Source organism: Protopterus annectens, chromosome 7.part0 (assembly GCF_019279795.1).
Source record: "Protopterus annectens isolate FY-2018-M chromosome 7.part0, PAN1.0, whole genome shotgun sequence".
NCBI classification, from domain to species: domain Eukaryota; kingdom Metazoa; phylum Chordata; order Ceratodontiformes; family Protopteridae; genus Protopterus; species Protopterus annectens.
In genome coordinates, this window is record NC_056739.1 from 58,619,983 (window position 1) to 58,642,505 (window position 22,523).

The following is a 22,523-nucleotide window of genomic DNA, read 5'->3' on the forward strand; positions in this document are numbered from 1 at the left end:
AATTCTGGTATTTTATGACTTTGTGCCTCTCTGTAAGTAAGAGACTGCAATCACTGGGTGTAGTCATTTTATTACTCAATACTACTTTTGTCTTCTATTCATCGACTACTATATCAGATTTTCTCGCATCTTTTTTTTAACTGTTGATAATGGGTGAGGTGTCCACTTTAACAGAAAATCTATGTAGAAAAAGTCATTAGCTTAATAATTCATTAGCTTAATAAGTCATGGGTTTATATCATAAGCTCAAAAGCTGATAACTCCGAAGCACAAAACTCCGAACTTCAAACCTCAAAGTTCAAAAATATCGAACTGTAGAATGGAGATTGCCATAGAGTGTGGGAAGGGAAGATTTCCCCTTACTGCACTGTAGCGCAATCTTGGAGTTGGTATATTTAAGTAGCGGGGGGTGTAGGGGTGCAGGGGGGGGGCTTGCCCCCCTGCATAGAGCTTTTTGTTTTGGGTAATTAGGGGTTTTTTTTGGTGGATTCGATGTTGTCAGCTTTCGAGGTTTGAAGTTCGCGGTTTTGAGCTTCAGATTTATCAGCTTTCAGTTATGTGATATAGACTCATAAGTCATAACCTTTAATATTCTCATCTGCAAAAACATGCTGTCTTTCTCTGATTTTACTGGCATGCGTGCCACTGCACAGGTCATTTCAGGACACACTTAAATGTCTGCACTGCACACCTCCTCTATATATAGTGATAAATAGTGTTATTTTTGGTGAGAAACTTATATTACAGACAGTGTAGTTTTGGCTAGATTACCAGTAGATAAAAAAATCTGTGAAAACATAACAACATCATACAGGAAAACTATGAAACGTATTCTCTGAGGTTCATTTAACAATATAAATGATAAATAGCCTCTGCGTCTTGCCACCCATGTAAATCCAAATTCTTTCAATTAGTAAAGAACACGTACAAATTTCTCATGGGAAATATGAAGAAAGCTAGAGTTGTGTATATGGCAGATATCCTCAAGTTTATGTGTAAACCCAAAGATGAACCAAGTGCAAACCAGATATAAATGCCACAGGGAATTCAAAGGGGTGGAGATTGGTGCCTTTATTGCAATATTGACTGTTAATGAAGCCTCTTCATACAGCTGCATATATAATACTGGGAGAGTAATATGGGCAGTAAACCATAACTTGTGGATAGAAACACAAGCAGTAGCCATTGTAATCCACATTTTCCTATGTAAGTAAAGCAGAACAGTTTTCTCCCAAGCTAATATCAGTGATAGAGAATGCAACAAATTTAATTACATTATTGCTATTATGTAACAAAAAATGTAACCAAAACAAAGTTTACAGCCCCCAAAATGTTTCTTTACTTAAGAATTAATCAGCATTATTTTAAAAGACTAGGAGCAGGCTTCACACACATCAGGTGTAGTGCTAATGCATAGCACAGTAATGGTAAACAGCCTGCAGTAATTCATATAATGTAAAAGAATTATATTACTGTCTACCAAAGAGTCACATGAGTAATTCATATAATGAAACACACGTGTGTTACTGTGTACCACAGATGTACATGCTGATCAGAACACATGTAAATCAGCCTGACAGCATGAAGAGGTGGTGTTATGCATTTCACAGATGGACACCTGGGAGTGTTATGCATTTCACAGATGGACACCACTGGGATTGTTATGCATTTCACAGATGGACACCACTGGGATTGTTATGCATTTCACAGATGGACACCACTGGGAGTGTTATGCATTTCACAGATGGACACCTGGGAGTGTTATGCATTTCACTGATGGACACCGCTGGGATTGTTATGCATTTCACAGATGGACACCACTGGGATTGTTATGCATTTCACAGATGGAGAGCACTGGGAGTGTTATACATTTCACAGATGGACACCACTGGGAGTGTTATGCATTTCACAGATGGACACCACTGGGAGTGTTATGCATTTCACAGATGGACACCACTGGGAGTGTTATGCATTTCACAGATGGACACCAGTGGGATATGCTAGCCTTACACTCCTGCATTGCAATGTGGAGACTAGAGGCAGAACATGATTCACAGTGGACTGCAGTGATAGCCTTCAGTACTGGCAAGGTCCATACAGAGGAAGCACAGGCATGGCTCACCTGGAGTAACCATTTGAAATGTTGGGACCCGCTAAACTGTGTCCCGAAATATGGAGACTGAATGGCCAAAAGATTGGACTTGCATATGCTAAGTCAAAAATGCCATTTGTCAGAATGTTTCCTTTTGTCTGCGGTATGGTGCTGTCAGAGTTAGTATAAATAAGTTTGGAGGTGTGTGAGATGCTTGCCCCTCACATGGGGGGTAGCCTGCAAAAATAAGTTGTAAGAAGAAGAGAGATTTTCCAAATTCACTCTTCTCCTGTGTTTTTGATCTTTGTGTCCCATCTTTTTGGCACCCAGCATTTGGAGTGCTGACATTTCAATATGGAGCCTTCACCTGGCACCCACAGGCACAATGAAGTGTATATAATGTAATATATAGATGTAGTGAAGAAGCATGGCACCATGGGAAGTGACCGTTAGGAAACAGCAAAGAGAAATTAAAAAAAATCAAGAAAAAAAGTTTGAAAAATGGCAAAAAAATAATCTGAGGTTGATGGATTTAAGGTGCCAATGTGGTACCGTTTCTGGACCCTTATCTTCCTGGAGTAATGAACCTAAGCCATAGCCAGTAAATTACTGTAGAAACAGTCCACAGAACACCAAGACCACCAGGCCCAGCTGGTAACTGGGAGAATTACCCAAGTACTAACTCCCTTGCCCAACATTTCCTAGAATTTATAAACTCAAACGCCCTGGATCAACTGGTCAACACTCCCAACAGAGGTGACAGCATATTGGACCTGGTCATCACCAACATGGGTGACCAGTGTTTCACACCAGAGGTCAACCCCTCACTGGTTAGATCTGACCATAAACAAATTACTTTGGATATCCACATTCTGTCCCCACCCCCAAACAAGGAAACCACTGTGAAAAACCTTTCAAAAGCAAACTTCACATTACTTAAGACCAAGGTGGAAAGTTTCAAAGCCCCCATGCTAAAGGATAATGCTGTCCAAGCTGCAAAATCCTTTACTAATGCATTCTACGGGCACCTACAAGAATGCATGGATTGTGCTATCCCAAGCAAAACCAAGACTCACTCCTCCAAGAAAAGGAAACCAGTTTGGTGGACCCCTGCCATAATCAACCTATACAATAGAAGGAGGAAACTAGTACAGAAAAGAGTAAAATCCCAAGAAGGGAAGACATCCCTGATCAGTATCAGCAAGAAACTATGATCTCTCATAAAATCATCCAAGGCAAGCTTCGAAAGAAAAATTGCCAAGGACTCCAAAGATAACCATAAGGCATCCTTTAGCTGTGTCAAGAATCTTAGAGGCAATGCTCAGATCTGCTCAGAGTTAGTGCAGAATGGCACAAAATACGCTGAACCGACCAATATCGCCAACATCCTGGCAGACAGGTTCAGTGCAAACTTCACCCCCCTCTCACCCCCAAAAGGGCCCATAACCATACCAGAAGAATGTAGAGACCCTGAAATCCCATACACTCAGGTTAAAACAGCCCTCTCCAAAGCCAAAAACACAGCATCAATGGGACCAGACAGTGTCCCAGACTGCATCCTACATGAGCTCAAAGATGAACTAACCCCTCACCTAAACACACTGTTCAAACTCAGCCTCTCCACAGGCTACGTACCCATAGAGTGGCGCACAGCAACGGTTATTCTGCTCCACAAAGGTGGAGCCACAATAGCCCCCGGGAACTATCACCCTATAAGCCTGACTAGCTTGGTCTGCAAGACTGTGGAGTGCATCATCATGGAACTCATTAACAGAGACATTTGGAACCTCCAAACACTGGACCCTACCCAGTTTGGCTTTGTTAAGGGCAGAGCATGCCTCCTAAATCGGGTGGACTTCCTTGAGACAGTTACCAAGGCTATAGACGAGGAAAAGGTGGTGCACACAGCCTACCTAGACCTCGCAAAGGCCTTCAACACCATTCCCCATTCTGGTATTATAGACAAGCTCAACAGCCTGAACATAAACCGTACATCACAAGATGGATTGCCAACTGGCTTATGGACAGAACCCACATGGTGAGAGTTGCAGGAGCTAGGTCCAACTCTAAACCGGTTACAAGTGGCATTCCCCAGGGCTCAGTCCTAGGACCCCTCCTATTTGGCATATACTTCTCAGAGGCACAGGCAAGCACAGGAGGACTATGGCTGATAAAGTTTGCAGATGACTGCAAACTAGGGGCTATAATTGACCCTTCAGCTGACACAGACATCCTCTAAAAGGGTCTCACTGAGACAGACAGCCGATGTTAAAATCATGGCCTCAAGCTAAATGCCAAAAAGTGCATAGTCATCCCCATAAACTACCACATAGGTGGTAGTCCATACCCACAAACTACCACATAGGTGGTAAGCCCCTAAATACGGAAGACGTAATAAGGGATCTGGGAACCCAAGTAGATAGTAATCTATACTTTGATAATCACATTGCCAAAGTGGTTAGAAGATCCTTCTATGTGGCCCACCTAATCACAAAAGGGTTCGCATCCAGATCAAAAGAGGTCATTGTGCCCCTCTACTCATCACTCATCAGACCCATCATAGAGTACAATGCTCCATTTGGGATGTACCTTACAAGACACCTGCAACAGCTGGAAAGGCCACAGAAGTACCTCACCAAGAGGATCACTGGCCTCAAATAGATGCCCTATGCAACTCGACTGAAGAAACTCCAGCTGTACTCGGTTGCATACTGCCTACTCAGAGGTGATCTCTGCCTGACATACAAGATCATGTCCAACCAAGAATTGATGGACATCCTCCACCTAAAGAAAACCATATCCCCACCACAACAATAAATAGGACATGCTGGAGGGATAGATTCCTGTCCCAGAGACTTCCCATGCTTTGGAACAAGATTCCATTCTGCATTAGGCAGAGCTCCTCTCTAACACTTTTCAAAATAAACCTTGATGAGTGGATGGGAAACAGAAAGTTTACCCTGGGGATCACTTCAGTGGCTTTGCTGGACAGAGGCACAGGGAACTAATCTAAGGGGGCGGTGAAAGCCAACACATTCTGGCTAGGCTTATAAATGCCTTCGAGCAGATAGCCTAGTACCTACCTATGAACCTATCAGAGCCATGCCAAGCAATTTTCAAACTCATTCACTATGGTACTAGAGACAGCATATTTCCAATTATCTGGATCACAAGTCAAGATCTTCCAATATTTTGTACCTGCTATAGCAAAACAAAGGAAATATTTTTTTGAAGTTCACACCCTGTGTTATAAAAATAACATTCCTGCATGGGTTATAATGCCAAGACAGCTGCAGCATTAAGTGGCAAGGTGTTTACCATTTACCTTCTTGAAGTGGATTTGGCCATCTTCCAAACTGATAACCTGACTGAAGATGTCCTTAGTGACACAGAATTAGAACTCGGATGTTAAGATGTCCCAGCTAGAAAGGTCAGAGCAGTTGCTCACAGATCTGCCCTAATCCCAGAGTACCCAACAACAAAAAAAAACAAGCTTGACAATTCTGATGGAGGCAGGGAAGACCCTATGTATCTTCCAAGGGAAAAATATCCAGGCAATGATTTTCCTTGGTGGTCTTGATGATGGATAGGTAGAACTATTTAGCCACACATAGGGCAACTAATATGGATACCTCAGGTACCACTTTGTATGACTGTGTGCCAAAAACTCTACTATGACCAGTGACTACAACAAAGGAAACAGAATGATTCATAAGGCCCACAAAGTTCAAGGATACATAGAACTTTACTCATCATAAATGAACTTCTTGATGGGATAGTTTAATTTTCTGCCTTGGAGCTTTTATGTGCATATAGTGTTCATTGTTTAAACATTTAAGTTTAGAGATTTGGGTATTTATTTTTTTATTATACAGTATGTTTTAAAGTGTTCTTTAATTAAATATCGAGCTGATTTAACTATGCTGCAAGAGATTAAAACAGCCTGCAAATAAACAAGATTTTTTTCTGTCTCAAAAAGGAAGTACAGTAAACGCAACAAAATAATTCAATCAGTGTTAATGTACATGCAGAAAAGTCCTGTTAAAGTAACTGAAATATTGAAGAATCTTTAAAAAGAACAAAACAAAAAGGATAACAGCTATATAAAGTAAGCCTTCACTGAAAACAGAGAAAAAAGACAGATTAAAATAAGTCTTGATAAAACTCAGTGAGATATTGTTATATTAAATTATGCCTGAGATGCACAATTTTTTTTTATATTTCTACCAAACCTCTAATGGACATAGACGTAATGGAGAGGCTTTCTGATTTAGCAAACTGCATATTTTATAGCCATAGATGTCAGCATAATTTTACATCTCTCTTCATTTATATAATTGTGCAGCATATCTAATAAAACACAGATATTGCATGGAATCTGTATCTGCCATGCCACAAGTTAAATTGGCATTTCCCATTATTTAATTACTTTTGGAAATTCCCACCAGTAGTGATATAAATTAGCAGCCCACAGTTAGAAGGTAAGAGAATACTTCCTAGAAATACCTTTCAGGTGAACAATAAATATTGTAAGTTATGTTCTGCTGGATGAAAGCATTATGCATAGATGGATGAGATTTGTGCATGCACCCTTAATATTCTTAATTGAAGTATTTTTTTCTTTATTCAAGGCATCATGCTACATAAATGTTATACAATTTTATATATTTAGAAGATATATTATATACATTTATATAAATCATACTGTTTAATGTCTCGTTATAATTATTTTATATGATCATATATCATTGTCATTAACAATTTGCAAAGCAGTTTCACATGTTTTTTTCCTTAAATATGCAGATCATTAATTCAAACTTCATTATGTCATGTGCTTTTTAATAATGTTGTGTGATTTTTAAAAATAGAAACTCACGGTAGTTTGGTTACAATAAAGGCTGTCTTCCTAATATGAAAAACATTTCACCAACACCACGTCCAAAAACTCCAAAATTATTTTGGGTGCTGGAGGTTGTAGACCAGTTAGATAGGGGGGGTGACTGGGAGACAAAACTGGCATATAGGGAGATGATATGGCAGCTCAGGCTTGATGCCTGTAGCGGCAAGGGTTTGAATGACCATATATCTATAGTACCAGCCCATAAATTATTATCTAATGATCTTAAAAAACACATATTTTAATTGTGATAATATGGTTGTCTTAAAGGATAATTTTCATAACCTGTGGGTATATTTATATTTATATTTATATACATATATTTTTTATTAGACATATTGGTTAGGCTTCATTATATATATGTACTGGATGATGCATTTACTAAACATCTTATAATTTTAATTTTCTTAATAATTTTTTAAATAATTTTTAACAATTTTTAATAATTCATACAACTATGATGTACTATAAATGTACTATAATTATTTGTTATGCACCTTTTTTATACCATATATATGTTTTCATCCATACAAGTATAGGTGGATGTTCTTATTCTTGTTCAACTTATGATGGCCAGCCATCTTTTAGGCTTAGCACACAATGTACAATTGTTTTATTGATTTATTGATTAATTGATTGTGTTGATTAGTTTATTTAGTGATGTATATAAGGGATGCTGTGAGTGCTGGTATTTGATTCTGATGAGGTCTCCAGTACGGAGATGAAAGCGCTCAATCCACATGTGTTTGTCAGTCAATAAAGAAGTATTTTGATTATTCTGGAGTTTTTGGATGTGGTGTTGGTGAAACGTTTTTCATATTAGGAAGACAGCCTTTATTGTAACCGAACTACCGTGAGTTTCTATTGTCGGTTACTTGTGAACGGTTCCTTGATTTTTAAAAATGCATATATGATGGTTTGTGTCCTTTGGTGTATTTAACTGGAAAAAACATTTTATGCCAAAGCTTTCTGGTTGTAAATTCTAAATTACATCTGTAGTTCCCGAGCTGCTGCTGTTTTTTTTTTTACAACTATTAATCATAGTTATCCGCCAATATCCACTGAGGATCATCAGGGTGGATGCAGATTCTGGCCCTGATAGGCCAAATGGATACATCCTCAAAAGATGGGCACTACACCAGTACCAAGCCTGATTTATTTATTTCAAGAGAATCTTGACATCAGTTATGTACCGGAAGTCTGGAAAGTGTCAGAGGGGTGCACTAAGGATCTGTTTTTGAACCGTTCCTGCTAAACATTTTTATGTATACCTTCAGGAGTATGAAATATGTATGGCTCAGTAAGTTCCCTCATGATTTCTAGAATCGTAGATTTGTGAAAAACATTGCAGATCAAGAAAGAATGCAGCATCGCCTATCTTCAGTTGCTGAGTGGTCTGTAAACAACTCTGTTTTCTTTAACACCAGCAAATTCTGTATCTGAACCTATGATACCAGAAAATAAAGGTGTCATTATGTTGTAAGTTAATGTATTCCGCCATCTGTGAAAAGTGTGAGGAACTTTGGCATTATACAGAAATCCCTCATTTTATATAACAGTACATTGAGGGAGATTATTTTTTTCAGCACAGGGCTGGAGAGAAAAGCTCCAAGTATAAATACTCATATAAAAGGTACACAAAGCAGGTAAGCAAAATTACAATGACTTTAAGCAGTTTAGCTGACTGAATGCAAGCAGAGCACATAGTAAAACATAAACAGAGCTTTACAAAAGACAACAGTACATATCAATAAATAAAGATTTTTGTAAGCCACAAATAAAATCTAATTACATGAGTACAACCACAGTTCAAATCAATGAAAGGAGAAGGAAAGAAAAGGGACAGTCATCTTTAAACATATCATTTTAAAAAATGAGGTTTGAGGGAGAAAAGTAAGTCTTGGTGGAAATGATGGTTTGTAGAAGGGGTAAGATAAAAAGATACGTTTGAGAAACAACATCAGGAAAGCAGGTAACGATGCCAACACAGAAAGTGCAGAGATCATACATGGGTGTGCTGGAGACTGAAACAGGTTATTAGAAGATAAGCGGAGTGAGAAGAAGGTGGGTAAGGTTGAGTGAGAAGATGTTGGAGTATTGATATGAAGACAGGCCGTAAGGTGGCAGAGTATGGTGTGTTTGGGAGATTCAGAAGGGATGTGATGTGACAGGGGATGAATGAAGAGGGGACAGAAAAGGCAGGGTAATGACCAAGGAGATATTGTAGAGGAACATGAAGGTGTAATAAAAATAAGGGGGGGGGGGTGAGGAGAAGAGTGGGAAGTGGTAAGGAAAGGGGAGAGGAAAGTAAGAGGTTTAGAGAGAAACGATGATAGAGAGACCAGCTGTAGTTGTAATATATCAGTGTAGCATCCTTAGATACGGTGTGGGATAGCACAGCTTAGAATTCTGGAATTGTTGTATGATCAGTAGTAAAGAGGGGGAACATACTTATCCCAGTATATAAGACCTTGGTCAGACCTGTTATGCAATATTATAGCGCAGCTTCTTTGTATAACAAGACTGAAATAAAAAGTTACAAGAGAATTCAAAGGCCGTTTACCAGACAGGCTCAGATGATGAGGTCAATAAACTACAGAGATAAATTAAAGACTTTGGTCTATATTCTGTTAGTAATAGGTTTCAAAAGGAGATTCGCTGTTGGTATACAAATGTTTTAAAAAATGGTCAGTTGGCATTAGGCACACTGAGGCGTCGTTCAGGTCATATCAGACTTGAGCTAGGAATAAAAATGAACTTGTCATTATCCCAGCTTTCAAGACGAGTTAAGAAAAGAATCCTTTTAATACAGTCATCATAACTATAGAATATGTCACCAAGCTTGAAAGGCTTTAAAAACAGGATTGATATCTAAGCTGGTTAAGGCATACACCATCCAGGGGCTAGTGGCAGTATGTTCCTAGACAGTATCTTCTGAGGCTGTGAGCTTATGAAAATAGCACCTTCTAACATTGTACACTATTTCAGCAAGAGGGTTGGGTGAGGCAGGCAGGTATGTTGTTGAGGATGGACTTGCTCTTCCAGGGTTCTCATTATGGTAAACCTATAACTCTCATATCTGGTATGGGAAGGTCCACCCTCATTAACAGTAGGACAGATTCCCAAGTTTAATCTGCCTGATTGTACACCTTCATGGGAAAATCTTTAATAACTGTGGCCTGAAGAAAGACCAAGATCTAAAACTCAGGCAAGGCTCAAAAGACAAACCCACCTCCATAGGTATCACAAGGGATAAGAAACTAAGAGTAATGCTACTCAACGCCAGAAGTCTAAACCTCAAGATGCACGCACTCGAAACTCTCCTTAGCATGGAGAACATCGATATCTCTGCAGTAACAGAAACCTGGTTCAAGGCCCCCGAGAGCACCCCAGCACTACCAGGTTATACCTCATACCATGTTTTTTGGCCCCAAAACTTGGACCGAACCACAAAAGGAGGGGGAGTATCAATATTCGTCAAAGATACCCACACCTCCAGGTTGGTGGCACAGCACGAATCATCAGAGACTATCCATGTGCAACTAACAGTGGGTAAAACTGCCTTCCAGTTTATAGCTTTCTACAGACCACCCTCCCAAACTCAGGAACCCCACTCGGTCTTCCTGAGAACACTGGAAAATATGAAGGTCTCTCCAAACACCATTATATTGGGCGACTTCAACTACCCTAACATAGACTGGGAGCATTACTCTAGCTCCAACACCCTAGCTCAAAGGTTTCTAGAATCTATAAACTCAAATGCTATGGAACAACTTGTTACCACTCCCACAAGAGGGGAAAACATACTGGACCTGATCATCACCAACATGGGGACTCTATGCTCCAGACCAGAAGTGTATCCCTCACTGGTAAGATCAGACCATAAACTAATCTCACTAGATATTCACATCCCGACCCCAGCCCCTGCCCAGAAAACCACAGTGAAAAACTTCTCTAAAGCAAATTTCACACTCCTCAAAACCGAGGTGGAATCCTTCAAAGCCCCCGGGCCTGTGGAAAATATGGCCCAGATCTCAGAATCCTTTATAAACGCATTCTATGAACACCTTCAGGAATGCATGGATCATGCAATCCCAAATAAAACCAAGACCCAATCCTCCAAAGTTAGGTGTCCTGTCTGCTGAACCCCAGCCATAAACAAACTATACAATAGAAGGAGGAAGCTACTACATGATAAAGCAAAATCCCAAAAAGGGAAAGCATCTCTGATCAGTATTAGCAAAAAACTATGGGCACTCATAAAATTGTCTAAGGCCAGCTTCAAGAGAAAAATTGCACAGGACACTAAGGATAATCACAAGACTTTCTTTAGTTATGTTAGGAACCTGGGTGGGAATTCCCAGATATGCTCAGAATTAGTCCAAAATGACAAAAAATACACCGAACCCACAGACATTGCCAACATCCTAGCTGACAGGTTCAGCGCAAACTCCCCCTTCCCCACCAAAAGGGCAAATATCTATCCCAGCAGAGTGCTGCCCCCTGACATCTCAGATGCTCAGGTAAGAGCCGCCCTCTCCAAAGCAAAAAACACAGCATCAATGGGACCAGACAGTGTCCTGGGCTGTGTCCTACATGAACTCCAAGAAGAACTAAACCCAAACATAAAACTACTGTTCAGTCTCAGCCTTACTACAGGATATGTACCCAAAGAGTGGCGTACAGCAACAGTGGTCCCTCTCCACAAAGGTGGTGCCTCAACGGATCCTGGAAACTGTCACCCCATAAGCTTGACTAGCTTGGTCTGCAAATCTATGGAAAGGATCATCATGGACCTCATAAATAAAGATATTGGGGACCTACAGACACTGGATCCTACCCAGTTCGGCTTTGTTAAGGGCAGATCCTGCCTCTTAAACCTGGTTGATTTCTTTGAAACCATCACCAAGGCCATTGACGAGAGGAAGGTGGTCCACACAGCCTACCTGGACCTTGCAAAAGCCTTCGATACAATACCCCACTCGGGCATTATAGATAAGCTCACCAGCTTAAATATAAACCCCTATGTCACTAGATGGGTTGCAAACTGGCTCAAGGACAGAACCCACATGGTTAGAATTGCTGGAGCCATGTCAGACTCCAAACCAGTTACAAGTGGCATCCCACAAGGCTCAGTCCTGGGACCTCTCTTGTTCGGTATATATTTCTCGGAGGTACAGGCTAACATGGAAGGACTGTGGCTGACCAAGTTCGCAGATGACTGCAAACTGGGCACCATAATAGACACTCCAGCTGACATAAGCATCCTACAAAAGGGCCTCATAGAAACAGACAACTGGTGCCAGAGCCATGGCCTCAAGCTAAACGCCAAATAGTGTATAGTCATCCCCTTTGGCAAAAACAAAGTGCCCAAAAATTACCACATAGGTGGTAATCCATTAAGTACAGAAGAAGTAATTAGGGACCTGGGGACCCAAGTTGATAGCAATCTCTCATTTGACAACCACGTGGCCAAAGTGGTTAGAAAAACATTTTATATAGCCCACCTAATCATGAAGGGATTCACATCTAGGTCAGGCGACGTCATCGTGTCTCTTTACTCATCCCTCATCAGGCCCATAATTGAGTACAATGCCCTTTTGGGATGTACCTTACCAGACACCTGCAGCAACTGGAAAGACCCCAAAAGTACCTCACCAAGAGGATCAAAGGGCTCAAACAGATGCCATATGCTGCCCGGTTAAAGAAACTCCAGCTTTACTCAGTGGCATACCACCTGCTCAGAGGCGATCTGTGCCTGACGTATAAAGCCATGTCCATCCCGGAATTAATGGACATGCTGCAGCTCAGAAAATCCAAATCCCATCGAGCTACGCGCTTGAGAGACTTGAACCTCAGCACTGAAATAAATGGGGCATGCTGGAGGGACAGATTCATAACCCAGAGGCTCCCTTCACTCTGGAATAAAATCCTAGTCCAGGTTAGGCATGGTCCCTCATTGACTCTCTTCAAGAGGAATCTTGATGAGTAGATGGGAGATCGTAGGTTTACCCCGGGTATCACTTCTGTGTCACTGTTAGACAGAGGCACAGTATACTAACCTTGAAAAAGGGCATAGCAAAATTCATTTAAAATGGGTGGCGAAAGCCAAACACACTCTGGCTAGGTTTATAAATGCCCTAGGGCAGATAGCCTAGTATGAACCTATGAACCTATGAACATCCAGTTTGTAGCGTCTTGTGAAAGTATTCAGGGAAGTCCATGTAGATGATGCACAAATATCATCTAACAATGCATTTTTGAAAAAAGGTCTGAGATGTGGCTATTGCTTTAGACAGATGAGCTGCAAGCACTGAAGGCAAAGTTGAACTGGACTTCTCACAGCAGGAATGCAAACAACAAGTCAACTATCTGGCTAAAACAATTTTAGAACCTGGATCTCAACTTCTTTAAAAAAAAAAGATACAAACAATTGCAAATCTTTCTTTATTGTTTTGGTAATGACACATAAAATCTGAAATGTCTATTGGCATCCATGCTATGCAATAAATATTTACGTCTGTTAGAATAGTTAGATAAGAATACAAACATATTAGTAGACTGAAAATTGTTTTAGTGGCTGCCATTCAAATTTCAATTTTATTTATCCTTGGAAACAATAGGACCAGCCTCTTTTTAAGTAACCAAGCAGACGTCAGTTAATGAAAACAAAAAAATGACAAAGCCCTCACAAAGTATTCACAGTAAACACTGCCATGCAAATATCTTTGTAAAATCTTTAGGGAAGTTGTAACTTATTAAGTTGGAGAAAACCTGCCTGAATAATTAGAGCATATTATAAAAATACAGCTTTTTTTACTTTAGACTTTTATATAATATAGAAGTTAATATTTTAATATATAAACTGTAATTTTTCTTGTAATTTTACACTGTAATCTTATGATATGACACATACACACACACACACACATTTATATATATATATATATATATATATATATATATATATATATGTATATATATATATATATATATGTATATGTATATAGCTTTATAGGTTGGTACTAGGCTATCGGCCCTAGGGCCTATACAAGCCTTCTAGCCATAACAATTCTGTGGCTGTTTCTTCCCACACTATTTACTTCCCTGGACCCCTGTCTAGCAGGGCAACTGACATGACCCCCGGGGTGAATTCCCTTTTTCCCATCCAATCATCAGGGTTCATTTTAAAGAGGGCCAAAGAGGCGCTCTGCTTGACATGTATGGGCAGTCTATTCCAGAGTCTGGGGAGTCTCTGGGTCAGGAACCTATCCCTCCAGCATGTTTTGTTTATTGTGATGACAAGATTTAGATCCCTGGAGCATGTGGCTCTGAGGCATTGGGATTTCTTTACGTTTAGCATGTCCAACAGCTCTGGGTTTGACATGGCCTTGTATGTTAAGCAGAGAGCAGAGATCGCCTCAGAGTAGATGATATGTGACAGAGTATAGCTGGAGTTTTTTAAGGCAGTCTGCATAGGGCATCTGCTTTAGGTCTATGATTCTTTTAGTGAGGTATTTCTGCGGCCTTTCCAGTTGTTGCAGATGTCTTGAGAGGTACATGCCAAATGGGGCGTTGTATTCTATAATGGGTCTAATGAGGGATGAGTACAGTGGGTCAATGACCTCCTCCTTTCTGGATGAAAAGCCCTTAGTGATGAGGTGTGCCACATAGAAGGATTTCCTGACTGTTGTGGTGATGTGGTTATTGAAGGTGAGACCACTGTCCACCTGTGTCCCTAAGTCTCTTATCACACTTTCGGTGTTTAGTGTACTGCCACCTATGTGATATATCATCGGTACATGTTTTTTCCTAAAGGGGATAACTATACATTTCTTGGCATTGAGCTTGAGCCCATGGCTCTGGCACCAAGCATCTGTTTCTGTAAGGCCCTTTTGTAGAGTATCCACATCATTTGGGGATTCAGTAATGGCTCCCAGTTTGCAGTAATCTGCAAACTTTGTTAGCCAGAGTCCCTTAGTGTTGGCCTGTACTTCAGAGAAGTAGATGCCAAACAAGAGAGGTCCCAGGACTGAACCCTGAGGTACTCCACTTGTCACTTGTCTGGAGTTGGATTTGGAGTCAGCTCTTTTACAGTGTGGGTTCTGTCAGTAAGCCAGTTGGCAGCCCATCGAGTGACATAGGGATTAATGCCCAGCTTAGTAAGTTTATCTATGATTCCAGAGGGGGGATGGTGTCAAAGGCCTTGGCGAGGTCCAGATAGGCTGTGTGGACTGCCTTACCCTCATCTACGGCTCTGGAGACTGATTCGAAGAAGTCAGTAAGGTTCAGGAGACAAGATCGTCCCTTCACGAACCCAAACTGGGTTGGGTCCAGTGTTTTAAGGTTGCCAATGTCTTTGTTTATAAGTTCATTGATAATACGTTCAATGGCCTTGCAGACTCATCAGACTGATGGGGCGGTAGTTCCTGGGTCCCAAGGTGGATCCCCCCTTGTGGAGTGGGATAACTGTAGCTGTGCACCACTCAGTGGGCACAAAGCCTGAGGTGAGGCTATGATTAAACATGACACTTAGGTGAGGTGCCAGTTCATTTTGTAGTTCATGTAGTACACAGCCCGGGATGTCATCTGGTCCCATACATGCTGTATTCTTAGCTTTGGAGAGTATGTTATTTTACCTGTGTGGCCATTATTACCAGAATTTGGCAATCTTCCAGTATTGAGATGTGCCATTTAGGGGGTGAGAGGTGAAGTTGGCACTGAATCGATCTGCCAGGATATTGGCAATATCCTTGGGATCAGTATATTTAATGCCATTCTATTGTAGCTCAGAGCAGATCTGAGCATTACCATTTAGATTCTTGACATAGTTATGGAATGCCTTGTGGTTGTCTTTGGAATCTTTGGCAATTTTATTTTCGTAACTAGCTTTGGAGGATTTTATGAGGGATCTCAGCTTCTTACTGAGGCTGGTAAGGGAGTTTTTCGCAGCCTGGGATTTTCCTCTTTTCTGCAACAGTTTTTTCCTTTTGTTGTAAAGTTTGTTTATTGCAGGGGACCACCAGATTGTCTTCCTTTTTTTGGATGAGAGCATCTTGGTTCTATTTGGGATGGCATGATTCATGCATGAGTGGATGTGCTCGTACAGTGCCTTAGTGCAGGATTCAGCAGTTGAACTTTCAGTTCCTGTCTGCATGGGTGTCATGAAGTTTGTCACTTCTGACTTGAGTAGCATGAAGTTGGCTTTGGAGAAGTTTTTTATGGAGGTTTCCTTACTGGGGGTTGGGGATGGGATGTGGATGTTAAGGGTGATTAGCTTATGGTCTGACCTGACCAACGAGGGGGTGACCATAGGTGTGGAGCATCGATTTCCCATGTTGGTAATGACCAGGTCTAGGATATTGGAGCCCCTGGTAGGACTATGGATTAGGTGATCCAGGGCATTGGAATTTATGAATTCCAAGAACCGCTGAGCAAATGTGTTGGTACAAGAGTAGTTTTCCCAGTTAATGGCAGGGTAGTTGAAATCACCCAGTATTAGGGTGTTTGGTTGTATCTTAATATTTTCCAGTATGTTTAGAAAGGTGTAGTGAGAATCTTGGGGCATGGTGGGGGATCTTTAGCAAGCTACAGTTTGGATTGCAGTCTTACCTAGAGTTAGTTGCACCTGGAGAATTTCAGACGCATTGTGTTGGGCAACTAACCTGGTGGTGTGAATATCCTTGGTGAATATGGACACTCCTCCACCTTTAGTGTTTCGATCCTGGTTTGGTAGCAGAAAAGTGTGGTAAGAGTTGTAGCCTGGTATTGCAGGGGTGCTCTCTGGAGCCTTGAACCAGGTCTCAGTTACTGCACAGATATCGATGTTCTCCATTTTTAGGAGTGCCTCTAGAGAGTGCATTTTGAGGTTTAAACTTCTAGCATTGAGTAGCATTACCTTCAGATTTTGCATGCTTGTACCTGTTACGGTGGTGGTTTTGTCCTTTGAACTTTGCCTAAAAAAGGCACTATAGGGGTGGCAAGAGCCTTAGCCAATAACCTGAAACCCAGGGGCGACAGATGCAGACCAGCTCTGGCAAAGCAAAGTGGTCTGCCGATCATGTCGTCCCAGGCAGACAGATACTGGATCCCCTTTGAATGACACCAGAAGCTTAGACAATTGTTGAAGTCAATCAGTTTGTCCTTATATTGTGGTATCATTCTGGGCGAAGGCAGGATGCTACTCAGGGCTAGGGTCATACTTGTCTGGGCCACATGATCCAAGAGCTCTTCTATGTCTCTTTTCATGTAGTCCAGGGAGGTACGTCTCAAGTCATTCACTCCAACATGGACAATGACAGAGTCATATTTGTACTTGTTGTGGAGTGACTTGAGTGCATGAGTTATGTGGTGGATCCTGGCACCCGACAGGCAGCTCACTGTAATTTTCTCCTTGTACAGCCTGGTGAGTGGGACATCAGTGTGCCTGACTATAGAGTCACCTATGACTAAAGTGTTAGGTACGTTGTCTTGCCTTAGAGGCTGTTGCTGGGTGGCACACTGGTGTTGTGAGCTATGTGACACTTTGGTTGTGACTGGTGTTTGTTTGCGTTTCAGCTTTGGAGGTCCTTGTTGCTTGGGCAGGTTACACTTAAGGGCCTCTGCATATGTGGATTTAGTGTTGCTATGTGTGGGTGTTGGTGGTGTGAGTTTAGAAGGGCTATGTGTTGCTTAAGGTGTAGTGTGGGTGTTAACCTTCTCCTCTTGACTGTCTAGCACAATCTTGGATGGAGAGAGCATTGCTTCCAGTTTGGCTATGTAGGTGCATCTGTCACAGGTTGTAGTGTTGGGTGGTAGGAGGAGAGGGTTATCTGTGTACATGACGCAATTGCTGCTTTGCCCCAGTGTGCCCAGATTCACCAGGTGGACAGGAGAAATCAACGGAAGCTGACCCTTGGACATGCCTGGTTTGGTGCTTTATTTTTTTTTAAGTACAGGAGCTGTTTTCCCTTACCTTAGCAAGGTACTTTTCAATTATAGGCTGTTTAGTGCCTATGATTAATTTCTCATTAATAAGGAGAGTTGAGTGCATGTATCAGTTTAAGGCTTCCTAGTGCTTTCCAGCAGGTATTAGAGCAAGTGATAGTCACAGGGATGATTAAAGTTAAGATGAAAAAAAATGGTTTATCCTAAACACTGCAGTGTGCACTAGAGAAGTTAGATGTGAAAGTAGATAAATTAAGTTTTACCTGTCTAAAAAGTTTAGTTTTAGTGGAGAGTCACTATTTTTAAAACAGCAAGATAGATTGAAAGGGGGTGATCACTTTTGTATTCCGGTACTATGGAAAACAGTAGAATGGCCAATTAATTTAAATAGTTGAAGGGGAGTGATTTCACAAAATGATAATTTTGTGCTTACTCACAAGCCAGTGAAAGCAGAGAGGAAATGAGATATATGGTCAAATTAACATAAGAGGCAGGCAGCTCGAAAGACAGTGGTATTTCTACCTGACTCACAAGAAACAGAGCTGTGGTGTCTTTTGAAGTTTTAATATGCAGTTAAATGCAGAACACAAGCAAAACACAAGGTAAAGAAAACAAATCACAGCACTCAAAATATAAAAAGGCAATAAACCAATACAAAATACAACAAATAAAAGGCAAACCAACCTTTCCCTCACAGCAAAGTATAGCAGAGTCTGGGTGAGCCTTTCCAATAAAGCTCTGAAATGTTTTATTTTACCCCTTAAATAGAAGGTTTAGTTCCTAGCTCCACCCCCTCCGTTCACAGATGATTAACCTTAAGTGACCTTTTCTATCTTGTAGTAAAACTAGAAAAAGGAAAGTATTTATTTATTTGTTTAAATGATGTGTTGGGAAAAGTCTGACTGGGCATAGAACCCATTTTCAATAGAGGCTTGTGGAAAAAAGCACCAATGTCAGAACATTTAATACAAGTGCAGCAATACACAATGTGTGGTGACATTAGAGACAGCAGTGCAATATTTACATGATATGAATGAGGTGGCAGAAGAAACCATGCAATATTTACATTCATAGGTATTTACAGATTTCTGTAAGAAGTCTGTTAATATTATTGTCTTTCTACAACGTTTACAGTTTGATAGCTTGCTTATTTACAGAAGAGACCTAAGACTAGGCTTTGCAGGGAGTCATTATTAAAAACAGATTGAGGGGATAGTGGGTATTGTAGAAGGTGGAAAGAGAAAATGAGGAAGATGAGAGTAGAAGAGAGAAGAAGGAAAAGAAAGAGGCGAGGAAGACCAGAAGAAAAGAAGGGATGATGTTTCAGCCTGTACTTGTATCCAGGAATAGGTGAAAAAGTTTTGGTGAATGTTTATCAGATAGACTTAAATACCTTGCAGCAGTGTAACATTTCTTCATAGCTCCACTTCTGGTAGACCTGCAATAAAACTCACATTTGCATGATATAACGATGTAAGGACAAAACCACCACCGTAACAGGTACAAGCATGCAAAATCTGAAGGTATTGCTACTCAATGCTAGAAGTCTAAACCTCAAAATGCACTCTCTCGAGGCACTCCTAAAAATGGAGAACATCGATATCTGTGCAGTATCTGAGACCTGGTCCAAGGCTCCAGTGAGCACCCCTGCAATACCAGGCTACAACTCTTACCACACTTTTCGGCCACCAAACCAGGACCGAAACACTAAAGGTGGAGGAGTGTCAATATTCACTAAGGATATTCACACCACCAGGCTAGTTGGCCAACACAATGTGTCTGAAATTCTCCAAGTGCAACTAACACTAGGTAAGACTGCAATCCAAATTGTAGCTTGCTACAGATCCCCCACCATACCCCAAGGTTCTCACTACACCTTTCTAAACATACTGGAAAATATTAAGATAGAACCAAACACTCTAATACTGGGTGATTTTAACTACCCTGCCATTAACTGGGAAAACTACTCATGTCCCAACACCTTTGCTAGCGGTTCTTGGAATTCATAAATTCCAACGCCCTGGATCAACTAATCCATAGTCCCACCAGGGCTCCAATATCCTAGACCTGGTCATTACCAACATGGGAAATCAATGCTCCATACCTATGGTCACCCCTTGTTAGTCAGGTCTGACCATAAGCTAATCACCCTTAACATCCACATCCCACCCCCACCCCCAGTAAAGAAACCACCATAAAAACTTCTCCAAAGCCAACTTCATGCTACTCAAGTCAGAAGTGACAAACTTCATGACACCCATGCAGACGGGAACTGAAAGTTCAACTGCTGAATCCTACACTAAGGCACTGTACGAGCACATCCACTCATGCATGAATCGTGCCATCCCAAATAGAACCAAAATGCTCTCATCCAAAAAAAGGAAGCCAATCTGGTGGTCCCCTGCCATAAACAAACTTTACAACAAAAGGAAGAAACTTTTGCAGAAAAGAGGAAAATCCCAGGATGCAAAAAACTCCCTTACTAGCCTCAGTAAGAAACTGAGATGCCTCATAAAATCCTCCAAAGCTAGTTATGAAAATAAAATTGCCAAAGATTCCAAAGACAACCACAAAGCATTCTATAACTATGTCAAGAATCTAAATGGCAATGCTCAGATCTGCTCTGAGCTAAAACAGAATGGCATTAAATATACTGATCTGAAGGGTATTGCCAATATCCTGGCAGATCGATTCATTGCCAACTTCACCCCCCTCTCACCCCCTAAATCGCCCATCTCAATACCAGAAGATTGCCAAATTCCAGTAATAACGGCCACACAGGTACACAACGCACTCTCTAAAGCCAAGAATACAGCATCCATGGGACCAGATGACATCCCGGGCTGTGTACTACATGAACTACAATATGAACTGGCACCTCACCTAAGTGTCATGTTTAATCATAGCCTCACCTCAGGTTTCATGCCCACTGAGTGGCGCAGAGCTACAGTTATCCCAAACCACAAGGGGGGATCCACCTTGGATCCCGGAAACTACCCTCCCATCAGTCTGACAAGCCTTATCTGCAAGGCCATGGAGCGTATTATCATGGAACTTATAAACAAAGACATTGGCAACCTTCAAATACTGGACCCCACCCAGTTTGGGTTTGTGAAGGGCCGATCTTGTCTCCTGAACCTGATTGACTTCTTTGAATCAGTCTCCAGAGCCATGGACAAGGGTAAGGTGGTCCACACAGCCTATCTAGACCTTGCCAAGGCCTTTGACACCATCCCCCACTCTAGAATCATAGATAAACTTACTAAGTTGGGCATTAATCCCTATGTCACCCAATGGGTTGCTAAATGGCTTACTGATAGAACCCACACTGTAAAAGTAGCCGACTCCAAATCCAGCTCCAGACAAGTGACAAGTGGAGTACCTCAGGGTTCAGTCCTGGGGCCACTCTTGTTTGGCATCTACTTCTCTGAAGTACAGGTCAACACTAAGGGACTCTGGCTAACAAAGTTTGCAGATGACTGCAAACTGGGAGCCATTATTGAATCCCCAAATGATGTGGATACTCTACAAAAGGGCCTTACAGAAACAGAGCCATGGGCTCAAGCTCAATGCCAAGAAATGTATTGTTATTCCCTTTGGGAAAAAACATGTATCCATGAATTACCATATAGGTGGCAGTACACTAAACACAGAAAGTGTGATAAGAGACTTAGGGACACAGGTGGACAGTGGTCTCACCTTCGATAACCACATCGCCACAACAGTCAGGAAATCCTTCTATGTGGCACACCTCATCATGAATGGCTTTTCATCCAGAAAATGGAGGTCATTGTCCCACTGTACTCATCTCTCATTAGACCCATTATAGAATACAACGCCCCATTTGGTATGTACCTCTCAAGACATCTGCAACAACTGGAAAGGCCTCAGAAATACCTCTCTAAAAGAATCACAGGCCTAAAGCAGATGCCCTACGCTGATCGCCTTAAAAAACTCCAGCTATACTCTGTCGCATATCGTCTACTCAGAGGTGATCTCTGCTTAACATACAAGGCCATGTCAAACCCAGAGCTGTTGGACATGCTACACTTAAAGAAATCCCAATCCCTCAGAACTACACGCTCCAGGGATCTAAACCTTGTCAACACAATAAACAAAACATGCTGGAATGATAGGTTCCTGACCCAGAGACTCCCAGACTCTGGAATAGATTGCCCATACATGTCAAGCAGAGTGCCTCTTTGGACCTCTTCAAGAGGAACCTTGACGATTGGATGGGAGAAAGGAAATTCACCCCAGGGATCACATCAGTCGCCCTGCTAGACAGGGGTCCAGGAAAGTAAATAATGTGGGAAGAAATAGCCAGGGAATTGTTATGGTTAGGCTTGTATAGGCCCTAGGGCTGATAGCCTAGTACCAACCTATGAACCTATGAACCTATGAACCTATCCTTTTTCCACAATCTAAGAAAATGATAATGTTCAGTCAGAATAATACAGTTCATTCTATTACTTTCCTAATTTTACAATCTAGTTGACATAAATGTACATAAAGAGAACAAACCTTGATAATTTGTAAATCAGACTTTAACCATGTATTGTAATTACCATAAGTCACAAAATCTGTGAAAAACCACTCAAATGATGT

At 41.3% G+C, this 22,523-nt stretch overlaps 1 protein-coding gene across 2 annotated transcripts in view; it reads left to right on the plus strand.

The window, feature by feature from the left end:
* The window catches only part of GRM4 (glutamate metabotropic receptor 4), a 3,082,936-nt gene that overhangs the window by 2,723,063 nt on the left and 337,350 nt on the right, over window positions 1-22,523 (plus strand). The gene's annotated exons all lie outside the window — the stretch shown is intronic.